Below are 18,085 nucleotides of genomic sequence, written 5' to 3' on the forward strand. Positions count from 1 at the left end.
TACAATCTGGATAGGGCAGGATGAATTTCAGATTTTATACATGCCTGGTTCAAGCAAGCGCCATCACACACCGGTTAGTGAAGACTTCAGGTGGATCTTCTTTTGCACCAAACATCCTAATTCTTTTAAAGCCTAAATAACAGAAGACACAGCTACTTCCAAATCCCAGAATTTTATATACTATGTAGTTGTAGGGTAAGGTAAAAGGTATCAGGCTTTTCTGCCCTTCCGCCATCAGGATAGATGAGAGAGCCCTGTGATCCTGGGTGCATGCCTGATGGCGGGCACCTGAAGTGGGTACACCTGCGCTAAAAGACTGATAATATAAGGGTGGTGCAGCAGAGTGCGGTGTGGTGGTAGTGTGGTGTTAAGGGTGGAGGAGTGGAGTGTACGGAGGAGTGTTGGAGCGACTACAAACCATGGCGAAGAGCATGTGGCTGCTAGAACCGTTCATAAACCTGCTCAGAATGGGTTGGTTGCTTTACAGTAGTTTGAGCCAGTGAGAGAAACCTCTTTCTAGTTTCCGGTTTGTAACACTTAGCTGGGGAGAGTGAAGATGAATTCTGAAATCAGAATTAGACCTTTGGGCTAACCCTACTGGTCAAAAGCTGGTGTCTGGGCAATGACCAGGTGACATCTTGGCCACAGTGAAGGACAAAGGTGATCCACACCCGTGAAAGGACTGCTCCATGGAAAATATGTAAATGTGATGGCAATTTCCAGAAAAGTGGGAACTGGAAAAGTACTCATATGCCTAATACAGCAATAAAACCCTGGGTAGTTCCATTTTTTTCCTCATTCATTTGATAAATTTATTTTGCAAAATTAGAAGGAGTGAAAAAAATGGGCTCAGCAGGATGGCCTGTTTAATATTCTTGAGATGATTTACCCATCTACTTTCCCCAAACTCGCCAAAATCAATCAGTGTAAAGTGTTCTGTATTTTTAAAGCCACTCAACTGCTGTCCTTCCCGCTGACACAGAACACGTGGATGCAGCCACTGTCCTTGATCTGAGGAAGAGCTGTCAAGGTTAAAGTCTGGGTTGCTTAGTTGATTCCTTAAGTCAAAATAGAGTTTGCCTCCTACCCTCACTCCCTCCAGGCTGCTGCCTGATGTGCCTCTCTTCTGCTGCCATTACCTTGTTTTGGCTTCTGAACTTCCTCCTCTATTCAGTTTTACTACAAAAATGTATTATTTTCACTCCTCCCTGCTGTTTCTGAAATTAGCAAAGAAATCTCATCTTGACTATAAGCATTCTTACTGCTGGTCACATCAGGAAGCCAACAGATTTGGACAAAATGACAAAAACTGGTGAGGGTTTCGAACAGTTTATGAATTCTGAAATTGATTCAAGATTCCTTTGAAATGTTAAAAAAAAAAACCTCAAAAGAAATAATTTTTCCTCTTTTCTAAATCATATGATTTCTTTTCTTAGATCACCCATTTCTATGATTTTAACTACACTTTTAGAAGGCATTTGAAATTATTTGTGTTTCTCATTGAAGAGAATATTAAATTTTTTTTTAAGATTTATTTATTTATACAAGCACTGTATGTTTATTTATACATTATATATAGTCAAAAGCATGGGAGGGTGAGAGAATTCACCAGAGCCAGAGCGGGTAGCAGAACAGGCAGACTGATGAAGTACACTGCTGAGGGGAGCAGCGGGTGTAGCAGGAGAGGTCTGCGTACCATGTGGGACCCTTGCCGGTGGCCGGGAATCAAACTGGCACTGCAGAGGCTGTGGGCAGCTTCGCAGCCCAGCGCTCAACCGCTGCACCACCAGGGAGGCCCCTAAAAATATTTTTAAAAGAGTGTAAAAATATCACTGAAAACACCTGTCAGAGTCTTTGCCTTGAAAATCAGCCCACTTGATCCTGTCTGGTTTATTGGTTTAAGTGACTCGGTCCTTATACCAAGAAAGATTTTGTGCTGTAAACTCTCTCTCTCTCTCTCTGTCTCTCTCTCTCTCTCTGAGTGTGTGTGTGTGTGTGTGTGTGTGTGTGTGTGTGTGTTGTGACCCCCAGAATCTACTTCCTTATAATCTTTAAAGATGCCTTGGAAATGAAAGACTTTTCCTAATGTGACTTCCTAGAATTCTTTGCAGGACATCAGGCAGTGATGTCTGCTTCCCAATTTCTGTGTTACACATTCTAGTTATATCTGCCTCTTTGTCCTTTTTGCTCTGCTTCCCTATAAAGAGAAGACAATTCCACAGTTGTGAAATCGTGGACATTCCCCTCTAAGTTTAAAGCTGATCTTCAATGTAGTACTCATTCCCTTTTTCTCTTCATGGTTTCCTGCCCAAGAGGTCCCTGGCCCTTATCCCGAGTTATCTGATATGTCTACAGGCAGGTGTCAGTTCAAGAGCTAACTTCTTCCCTGCCAGTCTGATTTGGTCCTCTCCATATTATTTCAGTAATTTATATTACATGTATGCCTTTGGTTAAGTCTGAATGGAAATGGCTGACATGAATCAAAGGCATGAATTTCATGAGTAATTTAGCAATAATGACTCCTATTTTTGAAGATTGGGTGACATGTTGAATCACTAGAAATCTAATGACACCAGGTTTTCCCCTAATCTTCAGCCTCTCTCTATTACACATTATTGGTATTAAGTCTAACGACAACCTAGGTATTTGGTTTAGGATTAAAACACCTACTAGTGATAGCTCAAATAAATTGTCATCATAGAAATTTTTAAAAATATGCAATTGAGACAAAAACTGGCCTTTTGTTGAAAAGTAAAAAGCAATCAATTCAGCTGCTCCCCATGATTTTGCAGGACTGCAGTTGACTGTGGAACTAGATGTTTAATATCTGACCAAAAGTTCTTTGATGCATGTTGGGAAAAAAATCCTGCAAAATCATTATGAATCCCCAACACTACTGTCCACATCCCTATATCTAGTGAAATGGTAATGCTGGGAATGTTTATGCACAATAATTAGAGCAATAGGCACAGCTTCTTGCCACAACTTTGGGAACGGAGATCCCCTGATGGGCTTTTTACTAAGATGGCAGTCAGTATGGTGTCTATAGAAAAGGGCAAATAAGTCAACTTGATGTTTTGTAAGAGACTGGAGTTCCTTTACTGTGAATTTTCTCCAAGTGCAGGACATTAGTCAATATTGATTCCTACTCATATAGTGAGCAATTTCATCAGGTTGCTGAGACAATGACAGGGAAGTCTTTTAAAGTAAAACTTTCTGGCAGAAACAGTTCAAATAAACTTAGATCACCAGTGGAAAGGTGTTAAGGACATCATCTTGGTACTAGTTTGAAGTATGTAGAGATGATAGGTGGACAAAAATGACATTAAATGAGGGTGTCAGTTTTCTTTGTAAAATGGACATTATCTTATAATTAACCTGGGTTCTATTTGCCTGCAATGGATGGAGCACAAAAGTATTATTCTGTGTTATTCCAATCAATGTATAAATATACTAATTCTCATGAAAAAACCAAATTGACATAGTTTTCCTTCAGCTAACATGTATCAGCTTCCCCTGCCCTGTGAAGTGCTTCCCCCACAGTACTAAACCTCTCTTAACTTTCAAGGCAAATTTAAATTCTGCTATTGCCATTTTACTTCCTTGCAGTCCTTACTCTTACAACTAATACTCATCTCATGACATTTTTAATCTCATTATCAAGTTTCTTTCTCCACAGAGGCATGTCTGCTTGTCCTGCTTCCTGATTTTGGTTGGATACAGAGGGAGCTCTTGCACCAGTGCCATTTCCAGGGACACCTTGTTCCCGGTGGGCCAGCTAGAGATTTGGCTGCCAGTGAGTCTTGGTTCATGCTGTTCCAATGTCTTCAATCCTATTTTGATCACTTAAAAAATAAAAAAAAAATTTTTATTAAAGATTTATTTATTTATGCATACAAGAATTGGGGTGCAGGCCAGAGGTGTTGGGGGGGCGATGAGAGGATTCACTAGAGACAGAGTGACAAACAGGCAGACTGACTTAAATACACTGCTGAGGGGAGCAGCAGGCGAGACAGGAAAGGTCTGCTGCACCATGTGGGTAGCTTGCTGGCTGGGGATCGAACTCGTGCTTCAGTGGCTGCGGACAGCTTCATAGGTTGTTTCTTAACCCCTTATGCCACAAGGGAGGCCCCTATTTTGATCATTTTGAACAGGACTATTAATCGCCTTTTCTCCTATGTTCTAAAACATTCTCAACTTTAGCACTACAGACACTTGACATCTCTTTGTTACAGAGGCCCTCCCCTCTTGTGCAGTGTAGGATGTATAGCAGCACCTCTGGATCTATCCACCTTCCTCTCCTCACTCCCCATATTTTCAGGCCCCCCCCCCATATTCCCCACATATTCCCTGGGAACAAAACTGTACCTGGTTGGTAAAACTATTTTATAGGAACTTTACAAAATTAAACTCAATTCAGGGAAGAGAAAAAAAAATAGCTGTTCAGTAGGATAGAGATCAAAATAAATAAAAAAATCATGAAATTGCAATTAAAAAGATTTTAAAGCAGCATTTATATTCACAGAAACAGTTTGGTGTTTTTAAGAGTGGATAAGCCATATATGTTCAGAGTGCTGGATAACCTTGTGAATAATGCTATTAGTCAAATAATAACAAGACAGTAAAGACAGCAGAAGCTGAGGTGTGACAGCCAAACCACACTCCCATCCTTCAATGTGGGACTGATATGTACCTAAAACTAAGAGGTCAACAGTTCTATTGATATATCAATATTCTCTCCCAGGACATCAATTTTTCAAGAGCATGATAGTTCATTTCAGCATACGTGGAAAACTGAGGAGACAGGTGTGTGGATGTGTTTGTAGCCATCAGTGCTGCATATGAGTCATTTATATCATTTGGTAAAGTTGATTTTTTTTTCTAGCAGAAGTTTATGTCCTCATAACAATGTAACCTGAAGCTCACCTCACTTGAAATAGCTTCACTGTGAGGAAAAGAAGTTCATTGTTTTAATTCAACCAGATGGACAATATGGCATAACTAATTAGAGTACATAATTTTTTGGCGAGTATTTTCTCATTTTAAATTTGAAGGCAATAATCCACATGGACTTTATTACACTGTTATTTAAACAAATTTATACAATTTTGCGGTGGATTCAATGTACAACTATGAGATGCATTTGGCCATTGTTTTCTTTACTATCCTTGTTCAGAAGAAAAATGACTAATGTCTTTTGGTAAAAGTAATTACAGGAAAAGATGGTTCATGTAGCAACACACTCCTTCATGAACAACATTCAGCTCTCCCCAGCAGTCTTTTTTTCCTTCCAAATTGTTTTGCTTGAAGAGTTTATTTATATGTAAACCATTGTCCAAATTTTGGATTTTGGGCAAAATAATCAAAACATTGCACTCTGGTAACTATTTCAATAATGAGTGCCTACATGCTTGTCATCAACCGAAATGCATGTGGAATGCAAGAAACCATAAAGCATAAAAAGCTAAAAGGAAATTCAGAGAAAACTTTTTTCTATTTAAAAAACTATATTTGAATATGTAAATTATAAATATTCTTACTGTGAACAAAAGCCTTTGTACTTCCGGCAGACCTTATAAGAGTATAAGACAAGGAACCTGAGGAGAAGGTGGCCTCCTCCCCTCCCTCAGGAGCAAAGCCAGGTGGTGCAGGACTCAGACACCAACCATGAAAGTTCTATTGGCTTCTGTTTGTCTGAAAAGTATTCTAGTTTTTGACCAAAAGTCACATTAAACAGACTTGTTTCGCCTTCTTCCCCTACTCCATGTGCCATAGTTTCTCTTACAATGCCTCCTCCCCATGCCTCTGGGGAAGAAATAGCAGGAGAATAAACTCTCATGTCAGCAATTTCTAGTCTGTACGTTCTTTTCTGTCCTAGTTATTGAAGAACCACACAGTTCACTGTGTGCCTAGGGAGTGGTGAGGGCCAGAGGCCTCCCTATTAGTGATAAATGCAGCCTGTGACATACTTTTGACTTTTTAAGTGTTCTGTAATGAGTGGATACAGCTTGTGTGTTTAGAGGACATCTTTATTTCTTAAAAGTAAATTTCTGGGAATTACTGGTTTCCTATTATAATACAAATCTTTCCCTCCATTTTAGTTTTGTTTCTTTATCAAATACAAGCATTATTAATGAGAGATTGGATCAAGATGGTGTCAGAGGATAACTCCCAAGCATAATAATCAGAGAGTTAACCAACCTGGTGTTGCCCCCACAGGGTCCAATGACTTGGTACAAAACTGGAGCACCTCAGGAAGGGCACCGAGGTGATTCATGCTTTATTAAATAAGAGTGGGTGGAGAGAAATAGCTGGGGACTATGGTCTGGAGTGGGGAGGCTACCAGATAACTGAACTGATTTCTGCTTTTCAAAATCCCTTCCAGAAAACAATACTCATGTGTAGCAATGAAAACATCAAACACTAGATCCATAGACATCAAGCTCTTTGCTCAGACCACTTCTATAATAATTGGGAAATAAACAGAAGATCCTTGATATGGGAGCCCAGTCCAACAATTTGAAGAATAATCCACATTATGTAACTTATTACTACATCATTTACTGACTATTCAAACTTCCCCATATGCTTCAAAGATCTTTTCCCAATGGAGAACTAGCTATTCCAGCACTACTTTGCCCCTAGCCACTGCTATTTTATTTGTATGATGTTGTTCTCCTAATTATTATTAGAAAGGATCCCATGTCTTAGGTAACCTGGAATGTAAATGCTCAGGTTAATCTCGGTTATTTTCTGCTGTATTTGGTCAGATTCTAAATGTGTTTCATCTTCATCTCACACCATTCTCATTGTCACTTATAAGGATATATAATCTATCTATCTACCTATCTACCTATCTACCTACCTACCTATCTATCTATCTATCTATCTATCTATCTATCTATCTATCTATCTATCTATAGATCTATCTATCTAGTCTTGTTGAATCATATGCTTTCCCTAAACTATTATAAAATCATTGTATTTGTTTTTTGTTTTTTTTTTTTTTACATTTTAAAAGGACAAGTTTCTTAGGAAAAGGAGAAAGGAAGAAAGAGACACAGGCAGGCAGAGAGTTTCTGCTGCTGCTTTGCAAAAGGAAAAAGCTGTGAGAAGAAACACCTGCATAGTCACAGGCAGGTAGGACAGCTGCTTCATTGTATTTTATTAACTAACCTTGATATCTTTCTTTGACAGTGAACACAATTCTATACAATGCAATACAAACATCCTTTGATCAATACTGATCATTTAACAGTGGAGAAGGTAAAATTCTGAAAGAAGTTGGTTAAAGAAAAGCAGCCAACAAGTATGCAGGTATAAGGGTTAATCTTGAAAAGGAAGATGCATATCTTTCTCTAAGACCAGAAGAAAGTGTCATTTGTCATTTTTTGATGCCATTGTTTGAGAGTTTCATTATAGTGGAACTAAATTTTGAATGTAGCCTCCATTCATTTTTACTGCCATCCAATGTAGAATGGATCTGACCTTGCTAATTTTAGTAAAACCCTTTTTATTTTCCTATGATGTATTTCATCCAGATCACCCATTGGAAAACCTTTTGGAATACATTGTGACAGTTGTTTACTGTCAAGAGAGACTTAGGTGTGATTAATTTAGCAATAACCCTATCATCTTTGAAGACATCTCAAGCTGCTAATATAAAAGGATCTGCATGTCAGGGCTCTTCTGGGGACTACACCATAAAACAAAGCACTCTACATGCATATTTAATGATATATGGTAAAATAATGATGCTAAAAGCAATAATTCATCAGAAAGGTAATGAAGTCATGAAGCAAGGGAGAAAAATGTTCTTTTCAACTGGAACATGATTGCCGCATCATTTTTAATCAGTGAAGATGTTTTGGACTACTTGGAAGAAAAGTCATAGATTTCTTTCTTTGTGAAATTATCTGTGAAGATTCTCTCCCTCTTTCCAATCAGGGTAAGAGCTACCATTCTTTTGTGCTTTCTGTTTTTTTCCTGAAATCTAACACAATCAATTTTTCCAAACTACTTAAAGTGATCTTTTTCACTCAATTTGCCCAACATAAAATTGGAGTTGAGCGCTTACAAAGATGTGATTCACTTATCAAAGGGTTTCTTGCATGTGGGCACCTTGAACCAGAAAAAATGGATAAAACTTTTTTTGACTGACTTGAAACAGTCAAGCATCTGGCTGGAATTCTCAGAAGGCACTGAGAAAAACAGAGATCTAAAACTAGAAAGGTTGTAGCGGTGCACAAAGGGAGCATAAAAAGCTATAATGTGACTGGCATTCTAAAAATTTTCATCAGCTATCTTTTGGCCAAAGACAAACTCATTTCCTTCCACTCAATATCTCTTCATGTTTCCATGATCCCATCTCCCCAGATGACATAATTTTTTTCCACGTCACTCGTGCAAAACCTCTGATGCTTGCCAGGAGCTGTGAATTCCAACTCTGAAATATCTCTGACTTCATCACTTTTCCTTTATTTCCATCACTAATGCTTTAGAATTTCAAGGTTGCACCACCTCATATCTGAACTATAGCTTCTAACTCCATATCTACGTTAATTGCTCCCAACCAGTTTTGGCCTCTCCTCATGCCAATGCATCTTCTACACTGTCACCATGTATATTTCTTAATCCTGTTGAGATCTGCTCACAGACTCCCAGTACCTCTCTATTGCCAAAGAATAAAGTAAAAGCCCTTAGCAAGTATTGAAAGCCCTTTGTAATCTGATTTAAATTTAACAGTGTGTTCATTTTTCATTCCCAAGCAAATATTCCACTTTCTTGCACTAGACTATTGTCTATGCTTTGACTTTTTTCCCCTCAAAAGTCTTTATTTTTTGTTGAAACCATGACTGTTGAAATCATGAGGTTCAGCTGAAATAATACCTTCTCTATAAAACGTTCTCTAATTCCTCCAGATTAGCTTAGTCCCTCTCTCCAAGGTTCCCCTTCAGATCTTTGAAGTCCCATGTGGTAGTGCTCCCCAGATGTTACTGTACACCAGGTCTCCTGGAATTTTGTTAAAATGCAGATTCTGATTCAGAACTTGTGGAATGGGGCTGAGATCTGCACTGCTAATAAGCTGCCTGGGGTGCTGGTGTGCTAGCCCTGAGGTATACTTTGAGGAACAGAGTTCCCATTTTTATTGAGGTGCAGCATTTGTTACCATTCTGCATTGTATTAGAGTATTTTGGAAGCTCAGCTTCCTTCTCATAAAGACTGCACTATTTTAGAGCCAACTCTTGGTTATACCTATATCTCACATACTTCTCATTCTGTTATCTACTCGTAATTTTGGTGAAAGACTTAGTCAAAGAAGCAATTGAAATAAAACTGAAAGGTAAAATCAAGACTGGGGCTTCTCTTAGAATATATTTCCCATTTTCTTTGATGGAAGAGAATTCTCTAGCAGTATAAAGAGCATGGGCCTTGCTGGGTAGGCACTCTTCAACATCTGATTATTTGCTGTATGATTCAAGAGGACACATGGAGTTCTTTTGTCCTATAGTCCATGGTTTGATTTCTTAAGGGATTTCATGTGCTGACCTCTGATAACATTTTTATCTCTACATTAACTGCACCAGAGAGTAGTATCATCAGTAACGGAAGCAATAATTTCTGCTATTTCTTCAATTGTTACCAGTTAACACTGTCCAGTATGTCATTTTATAACATCCATTATTTTCTTATCATTTTTAATCTGTTAATTATTATAATTAGAACTGAACTTTTAATGGGAATCCTCCACTAAGCTTATAAAATCAAGTAGGCTTAATTTATTACCATTTTCCAAGTTAACTTGACCTTTATTCCCTATAGGTTTGAGGGTAACTACATTTGTTTGTCATTAGGGTGAAGTCCTTGGAAGATCTATCTCCCTTGCTGCTCTTTTTGTTGTTTAAGTCTAATGGTTAATGCCAAGTGGCTGAGGCTACTGCATGTGTCATTCTTCATGGGTCCAAGTAATCCCACCTCCTGGTTATTGAGGCCCTGGTGTAATCCCTTCCCCTGGAGAGTAGGTTTGGACCTAGTGACTTCTAATGAACAAATATGACAAAAGCTATGGAATGTCATTTCTGAGAGAAGGTTATGAAAGACTGATTTCTACACTTACTTGAATACTTTCTCTCTTCTCTGGCTTTTCTTACTTATACAGTCTGAGGAAGCAGATTGCTCTGTTGGAGAGGGCCCATGGCAACAAACTGAAGATAGTCTCTTACTGTCAAGAAGTGAAGAACTGTAGCTGTCAGCCCAACAGCCTGTGAGGAGCTGAATTCTACCAACAACATCGTGAGTGACTTTGGAAGTAGTCCTTTACCCAATCGCACGACAGGTGAAGGCAGCCCTCTTACTCACCTGGACTACAGCCCTGTCAGTCACCCATAGCCAGAACACTCACCTAAGATGGATCTGGTCTCCTGATCTACCGAAACTGTGAGTAAACAAATGTTAGTTGTTTTAAGCCATTCAGTTGTTTTTTTAAAATAAATTTTATTTTTATATTCCCCATACAATTGCAACCCCTTTATTTTGACCTCAAGCCTCCCCACCCCGCCCCCCAACCCCCATAGAGTGTCTCTGGTTCATAGCTTTTTGTTGATTTTCATTTTCACTTTCTTATAGTTATTTATTTTCCTGGTCCCTTATTTAAGTTTTCTAGATTCCTGCTATGAGTGAGACCATCTGGTATTTTTCTTTTTCTTTCTGGCTTATTTCGCTGGGTATGATCCCTTCCAGCTCCATCCATGTTGCTGCAAATTGCATGTGTTTATCTTTTTTGAATGCTGAGTAATATTCCATGGTGTATATGTACCACATCTTCTTGATCCAGCCATCTATTTTTGGGCATTTGGGTTGTTTCCAAAGCTTAGCTATTGTAAACAGTGCTGCTATAAACATAGGGGTGCAGGTGCTCTTTGGAATTGATGTTTCTGTGTCCTTTGGGTAAATACCTAGGAGTGGAATTGCTGGATCATATGGAAGCTCTATGTTTAGTAGGTCCAGAAATCTCCACACAGCTCTCCATAGTGGTTGGACCAGTTTGCACTCCCACCAACAGTGCAGGGGAGTTCCTTTTTCTCTACATCCTCACCAACATTTGTTGTTGCTAGTTTTTTTAATATGTGCCATTCTCACTGGTGTAAGATGGTATCTCATGGTAGTTTTGATTTGCATTTCCCTGATTACAAGTGATGTTGAACATTTTTTCATATGCCTGTTGGCCATTTGAAGCCACTCAGTTTTGAGATGACTTGCTACATAGCAATAATTAGCTAATACAGCATGTTTCATTCTTTTATGTATATAATAGATCTTTTTATCAACATATTTTTCAGCATTTTTCCACTAATACGTGTTTACTTCGGATTTCCTTAATAGTAGTAAAATACATTAAAAACTTGTCATGTTAAAATGATTGGTTGAAAGGGATATATACAGATTAAATATTCAGAAAGATTCAGCTTTCTAGTCTTGTTAAATATCTAAAGAGAAAAAAAAAACCAGGGCGGGTCCCTGAGGTTTCTGAATGGATATGTATTGTCCATACATTGGCCAACATGTGTGAGAAGAGGGATTGGTGGTTAGGGAAGACCAAAGGCTGAGATGAAGGATACTTTTCATAAGATGGATTTATAGCAAGGCTGATACTTGATATATGAACTATTGACTCTTGCCTCTCTACTGAGGATTATATTTTTGTTAAATTAACCATTACTTTTTGGAACATTATCATATGTCTTCGGTATAGCTGAGACCAAATTTTCTTCAAGTTTCTATTAAAATGCAAACTGCTACTATTATAGCCAAGATTTCTGAACAGTATTATTCAGCCAGTCTTATCATAACAGATTTTAATCCTGTCAGAATATATTTGCCTGCTACCTATGTCCCAAAGAAATCTTATTCATGTAAATATTAAATTAAAAATAGAAGGCACTGCCAAATTTAGACTAAATATATAGTATGTATCAGGAATGCTAATATTCTATCCTGTTGGCATTCTAGGACAATTAAAGAAGTTGACATAGTAGCATTTAAGCCAATATTCATCTTTATGCTTCAGGCCATGAATTTCAAAAATGCTTAAGTGATATTAATCTTCTCTTGGATGTGGACAAAAGGCAATTAGATGTATCATTGGACTCATCTAGGCCAACTACAGGATGATCCAGTTTTTGATAAAAACTAAAAGTTGTGTGTACAGGATGGTGTCTCAGGTTTTAGGGAGCTATCTTCTCAGTTTGTTATTTTGGGTCAAATTAGGCCTTCCATGTCTTTTTAAATTTATATTTGCTAATATAGCATGTCTCATTCTTTTTATAATACATCTTTTTTCAACATATTTTTCAGCATGCTTTTTCCACTAATACTTACATGTTTACCTTGGAATTCCATATTGCAATGCGTACCTTGCCTCCTGTTTTCGTTTGGTTGGGAGATACAACTGTCCAATTCTAATAAATGTGGGCCATACCCAGCACTGATGTGAATTTCTAATTATGGAAATTTTTATATTTCTGGCAATGGAGATCAAGTCTTGGAGTGAAAACTAGAATAAGAAGTGTGAGGAAAACAGTCTAGATAAGATTAGAAGAGGTAGCTTGCCAATCACAGGCATAGTGTAATTCTTGTGAGATTTGCAGGTACTGTAATGAAATCAATAGCTCTTCTCTCTTGTCTCTATAAGTTTAGGAATTTCTGAATAACACAAATGCTTGTGTGAGTAAGTGACCTTAGAGCTGTAGTGGTTTCACACTCTAATAAATCAATACTGCAAACCTTAAATATGGATTTTTTTTTCTTTTGGAAGTATGGAAATAAGATTCCACCATAACAATAGAATGCTAAGTGTGCCACTCTATCTGTGCAGCTATTATTACTATGATGACCTCACCATAACCTGATAGGTAAGGTACTACAACCACTTTATCCTCAGTCTCACAAAGGACAAAACTGGAAATCGTGGATATAATCACAATCAACCAAAACAAGTTGACAACCAGGACTCTTCATTGTCCTTGGGGTACTTTCTGTAAACTGTGTTTACAATATCTACTTTTGTTTTCTATGCAATAAAGTGGGATTTGGGAGTTGGGTGGGTCAGTCTTACCAGAAAAGCTTTTTTTAGGCTAGGACAAAAACTGGATATACTTAAAGAATATAGGACTGGCTGTCATGTGCACTGGATTCAGCTTTGCCACCTGTAGTCTAGGTGACTTCAAGTCAACCACTCAAACTCCCTTGGTCTGTAAAATAATTTGAATGATCTTCAAGTTTTACCCAGTTCTAAGGACCATTAAATCTCTGAAGAGGTTCAAAGAGCTCGTTTGCATCTTAAACATTAGTATTCCGGAAAGTGTTGACAAATCATAAACATTTATCTCAGAGAGAAAGAATTATTGGATTTTACTTTCTGAAAGCACAGAAAGCCCTGGTGCAGGTCCTGGAGGAGAGAGCACACATTTGAAATGTCGTCAGATACCTGATTGATTGCAGACCCACTAACATCTGTGCATTCTTCTTGCTGCTGGCATTGCAGTCTGCAGGGATTTTTCTGTGCACTAGAGAGAAAGGACCAGTATAATAACAAAAAGATGCTCAGTAACAATACTTCTTTCCAAGAAATGGAATGAAACGAACATTATTGAAAAAAGTTAGTTTCTGGAATTAATTACAAAATGAAAGTGGCATTTACTAGTTCTGGTCACACATACACAATTGAGAAAAAAAATTACTGGGCATGTAGAAGGCTAAGTTTTCAGGCTCTAGCTACAGAAAGTTTCAGGGAGTAGGAAATTAGTAACTTCTGTTTTTCAAGTTTGGTTGCATGCACTCTTCATAATAAAGTGTAATTCCTAAGTCATTGATCATATTTCCCGCCACTCAGGGTACATTATCCTCACTAACCTTAGACTTATCCCCATTATTTAATGAGCTCTTGGCTAGAAAAATCCAGTCAGGAAGACATTTATCTGGCCCCAGTTGGTGGAGGCTGCAGAAAATGTAAGGAGTAAGGAGTAAATAATTGTAATGAAAAGACAGTGTCTGTGCCCAGAGCAGATAATATTAAAAAGTCACAAGGATGGAGGAGTTGAGATATATTTTATGGAATTGTACATAGTTGGGACTAATTATTTCCTCTTTTAAAATTTGATCCTCTGTGTAAATTGTATTACAGGCTGGTAAATAAGATGTTGGCAGCTTCCTTTTGTATCTGTGAGACTGGGCAAGTGTCTGAGTCAGAGGAGGGAAGAGGTGTGTTAGGGGGCTCAATCTGACCTGTGTACATCAGGATTGGTTCACTTGGGTTTTATTTGCCCACAGCACCCAGGGCCCCCTGTGAATAATTCACATTAAGGAAAGAAAAGCCGATACACATGGATTTTGCTCAGGGAATTTGGGCAGGAAAGAGGGAAAGTAATTTCACAGACTGTGTGGATTATAACATCAGCTAGTCCAACATAAACTCTTGGGTCAGGAACCTTTATAAAAATAACAATAAAAACTAAGTAATATAAAGAAGACATACTTATTTTATTAAATTCTCTAATTTTTTTTTATAATTAAGTCTATTTTTAGAGCAGCTTAAGGTTTGTAACAAATTTTAGAGGAAGCTACAGATGATTTCCCAGATACCTCCTGCCTCCAAACATGCATAGCCTTCCTCATTATCAACATCTCCATCAGAGTGGTATTTTTGTTATAACTTGTGAACCTGCATTGACACATCATAATTACCTAAGTTCATAGTTGATATTATGGTTCACTTTTGGTGTTGTACACTTTAAGGGTTTGGATAAATGTATAATGACATGTACCCGTCATTATGGTCTCATATAAAGTATTTTCATTGCCCTAAAACTCTGCTAGTTGAGGCACAAGATCTCATTGCTTCAGATCCTATGGAAGGTGCTATAAAAAGTGTGTAATTGAACTATGCTGAGGCATGCATAGTGTGGTGACATGGCCAGACTGATGCATGCATGCAATAGCAAAGACATAGGGGAAGATGCACTTGGTGCCTGAGGAGCCAGGTCTCATGGCTTGCACAAGAAACCTTTGGGATCCAGACTAGAAAGAAGGAAAATGGTAACCAGCACATGGAGACCACCCCTTCCCTCCCAGGACACACTGAGCCAAGGACGTCACCCTCCAGGGGTTCCAAAGGACTTTGCGAGGCCTGGAGTCACAGAAGTGCTGTGGCTTATACTAAGCACAGCCAGATTTTCCCTGATAACCTGCTGTAGTTGTGTAAGCAAAGAGCAGATAGCCATTATGCACGTTTATAAACTGTTTCCTCTTTGATGCCACATCGTGTTGCTTTTTTTTTACAGCAAGGTAATAAAGCAGGTTTTTTTTTTTAATTTTATATATTTTTTACATCATTTTTCATTTTTCACAATGTATGCATTTTCATCTTGGTTATATTCCCCGTACAATTCACACCCCGTCTTATTTTGACCCTCCTCCCCCCACCCCGTAGTGTTTTAATGAAACCAATAAAAACGATTCCCTCTGCAAAAAGCCAGTAATCCTCAGCTTGTAACATAAGGCCCTGCAGTTGTGGCTTACTGAGTAAGGGAATTAATTGATGTTATGTTGGATGCAAGAGGGATTCCCCAGTGTTCTGTGACGGTGGCAGAAGCATATTAAGAAGCCCAAATAAAAATAGCAGCATAATTAAAGTATAATGTAAAAGCTAAGAGGTTCAAACCTTAGTGTCAAAAACTGTGCTTTTTGAAGAAGTCTGTCTTAATGTTTTAAATTAAATGTAGATGATTTTTGTGGAATTAGCACAACATTGAAGTAATAAGCCCTATGCTATTTTGATTTGCTTCTTCCCTGGAGATTTTTTTTTTAATCTGGTACATTTATATTACGCTGATGGGGCCAGGTCATTTACGTATTGCCAGGGGCTTGCAGGGACAAGAGACTTCCCTTCCTATCATATTAGGAGCTTTTGTGAAAAAGTGGACTCCAGTTCAAATTTCACAGAATCATATTCACCTACTTCCTACCATCAGGATTACACATATAATGAAAAGGGCAAGAATAGGAGATTTTGATGTTTACCTGTACAGAAGTCTTGTCTTGCTCATTAGGTTGTGATTTACATCACTGCTGATAAGTTCGGCAAACAGTGCTGTTCCCATCTAAATACATTTCTTGGGTGCAATATAATTATTCCAATGGCACGGCCTTACTACAAAAGGATTTTTGAAACTATTATTTTGGAATTGCTTTCAGAATCTGTAGCAGTCACGGTGACAATACTGGTCAGTTATCTTTTTTTGACTGTGACTAATTTTGTGAAGTACTATGAGTCAAACTGACCTAAATGTTGTGGGGTCAAACTAGGTATGCCTATTTTGATACACAAGATTTAATGACAGAAAAATTAGGATTGGTTTTCTTGTTGCTTCAACGTTGGTTTCTAGAAACAGTTCCCAAAAAAATTCACACGTATTGTAAGTGGTAGCATCCTGTTATATAAATAAATATACCTCTAAAGGTGTCTACTGTGAAAAGGACAACACACATTTGGATGTGTAAATTTTGCCATATTTGTTCAAAAGCCATTAATTTATCTTGTATCAGTCTGATTCATGTTTTACTCATATATAGTATTAATATTAGACATACAAATATTATATAATATTAGAGTATATCATATTAATATTTTATACAAATGTAATGCTTTTAACATGAAAGCATTTAAAGCTTTCCTCTGTTAACTTAAATATTTATAATGTGGCCACAGACATATTATTTCATAAATTATTATTCAGTTTGGAAGTGAGGGAATCAAGTTATGGAGAATTTAAGACTTTTTTATGGAACATTGGGTACTAAATGCTAGACTTGCAATAAAATTAGCGGCTCCCTGTTCTTATTATAAGTCCTTTTTATGACATCTTTTCAGACATAGTAGAAGGCAGATATTTCATAAAGATATTTGGCCATAAAAGAACTAGTTAAATAATATTTTTGTGGGGTGACATTTTTTTAAAAACAGTGCAAGACAGATCTAAATCAATATTGTTTTTCATATAATAACCTCAATTTATCCAGTAAATGATTCTATTTTCATTACTTTGGGTTAAGTGGATTTTTCTCTTGTATCTATTGTAGTATTCTAAGCAGGATGTTTTTGTGGCACTTTAAGCCGTGGGATTTGATTTTTCTAAGCACTACTCGCAGAATCAATTGTACCTGTACCCTATCTCAGTCTGCAAATGCAACTGTTGTTCAATAAATGCCTATGGAAAAAGAGATCCATATCCCTGACAGAATCCCCAGGAACAACATGTCCCTTCCTCAGGAGGAGAAATTGTCTCTCACCATGAACGACTGTGTCACCATGCTTTACATTGCTGGGTAACACTTGTGTGCATGTCTCAACAAAGTAAAGAACATAAGTCCTTGTGATAAGTTGTCCCTTAAATCACATGCATAGCTGTTTCTCTTTGTGTTATCTAAGATAATTAAAGGATGAGAGGTTCCTAAAAACATTAGCCTAGCCAGAAGAACTTCAGTCAGGGATTTTTCAGTTTCTTTCTCCCTATTTTTAAAACTCATGCTCTACTATCTAGCAATCTTACAGGTACTCCAAGATTGATATCTTAGATATCTGTAGGGCTTTGCTTTGCCTTCTGATAGTAATGAACAATTCCTAACTTTAACCTTATCCTCATCAATATCAATATTAGTATCTTCCTATTCAGCCCAGCTACATTCAGTGTAGTAAATAAAGGTAAGTGGAGTATGTTGTCCTTTTCCCCTGATTAAAATGTTATAAATGTAGGAAACTTGTAGAGTTATTGGTCTTGTGTTTTTAAGCAAAGAGAAAAACTCATAATAAATTCTAAATTCTAGGTTGTAAGTAGTAGGGGGAAATTTCTCAGATTTCCCAACAGCATAAACAAATGCAGAATTCTTCTGTATAAAGAGTATATAGGTTCCAAAAGTGGCGGAAAAAAAAAAAGCTATAGACTGTACCAAACAGGGTTCCAAATTTGTCGTTTCTGTTCCTAAGTCCCTTGAAAGACTGATGCTTTCAAACTTGTCATTGAGACAAAAC

The sequence above is a fragment of the Talpa occidentalis genome, unplaced genomic scaffold, assembly GCF_014898055.3.
Source record: "Talpa occidentalis isolate TD23 unplaced genomic scaffold, MPIMG_talOcc4v2.1 talOcc4.2, whole genome shotgun sequence".
NCBI classification, from domain to species: domain Eukaryota; kingdom Metazoa; phylum Chordata; class Mammalia; order Eulipotyphla; family Talpidae; genus Talpa; species Talpa occidentalis.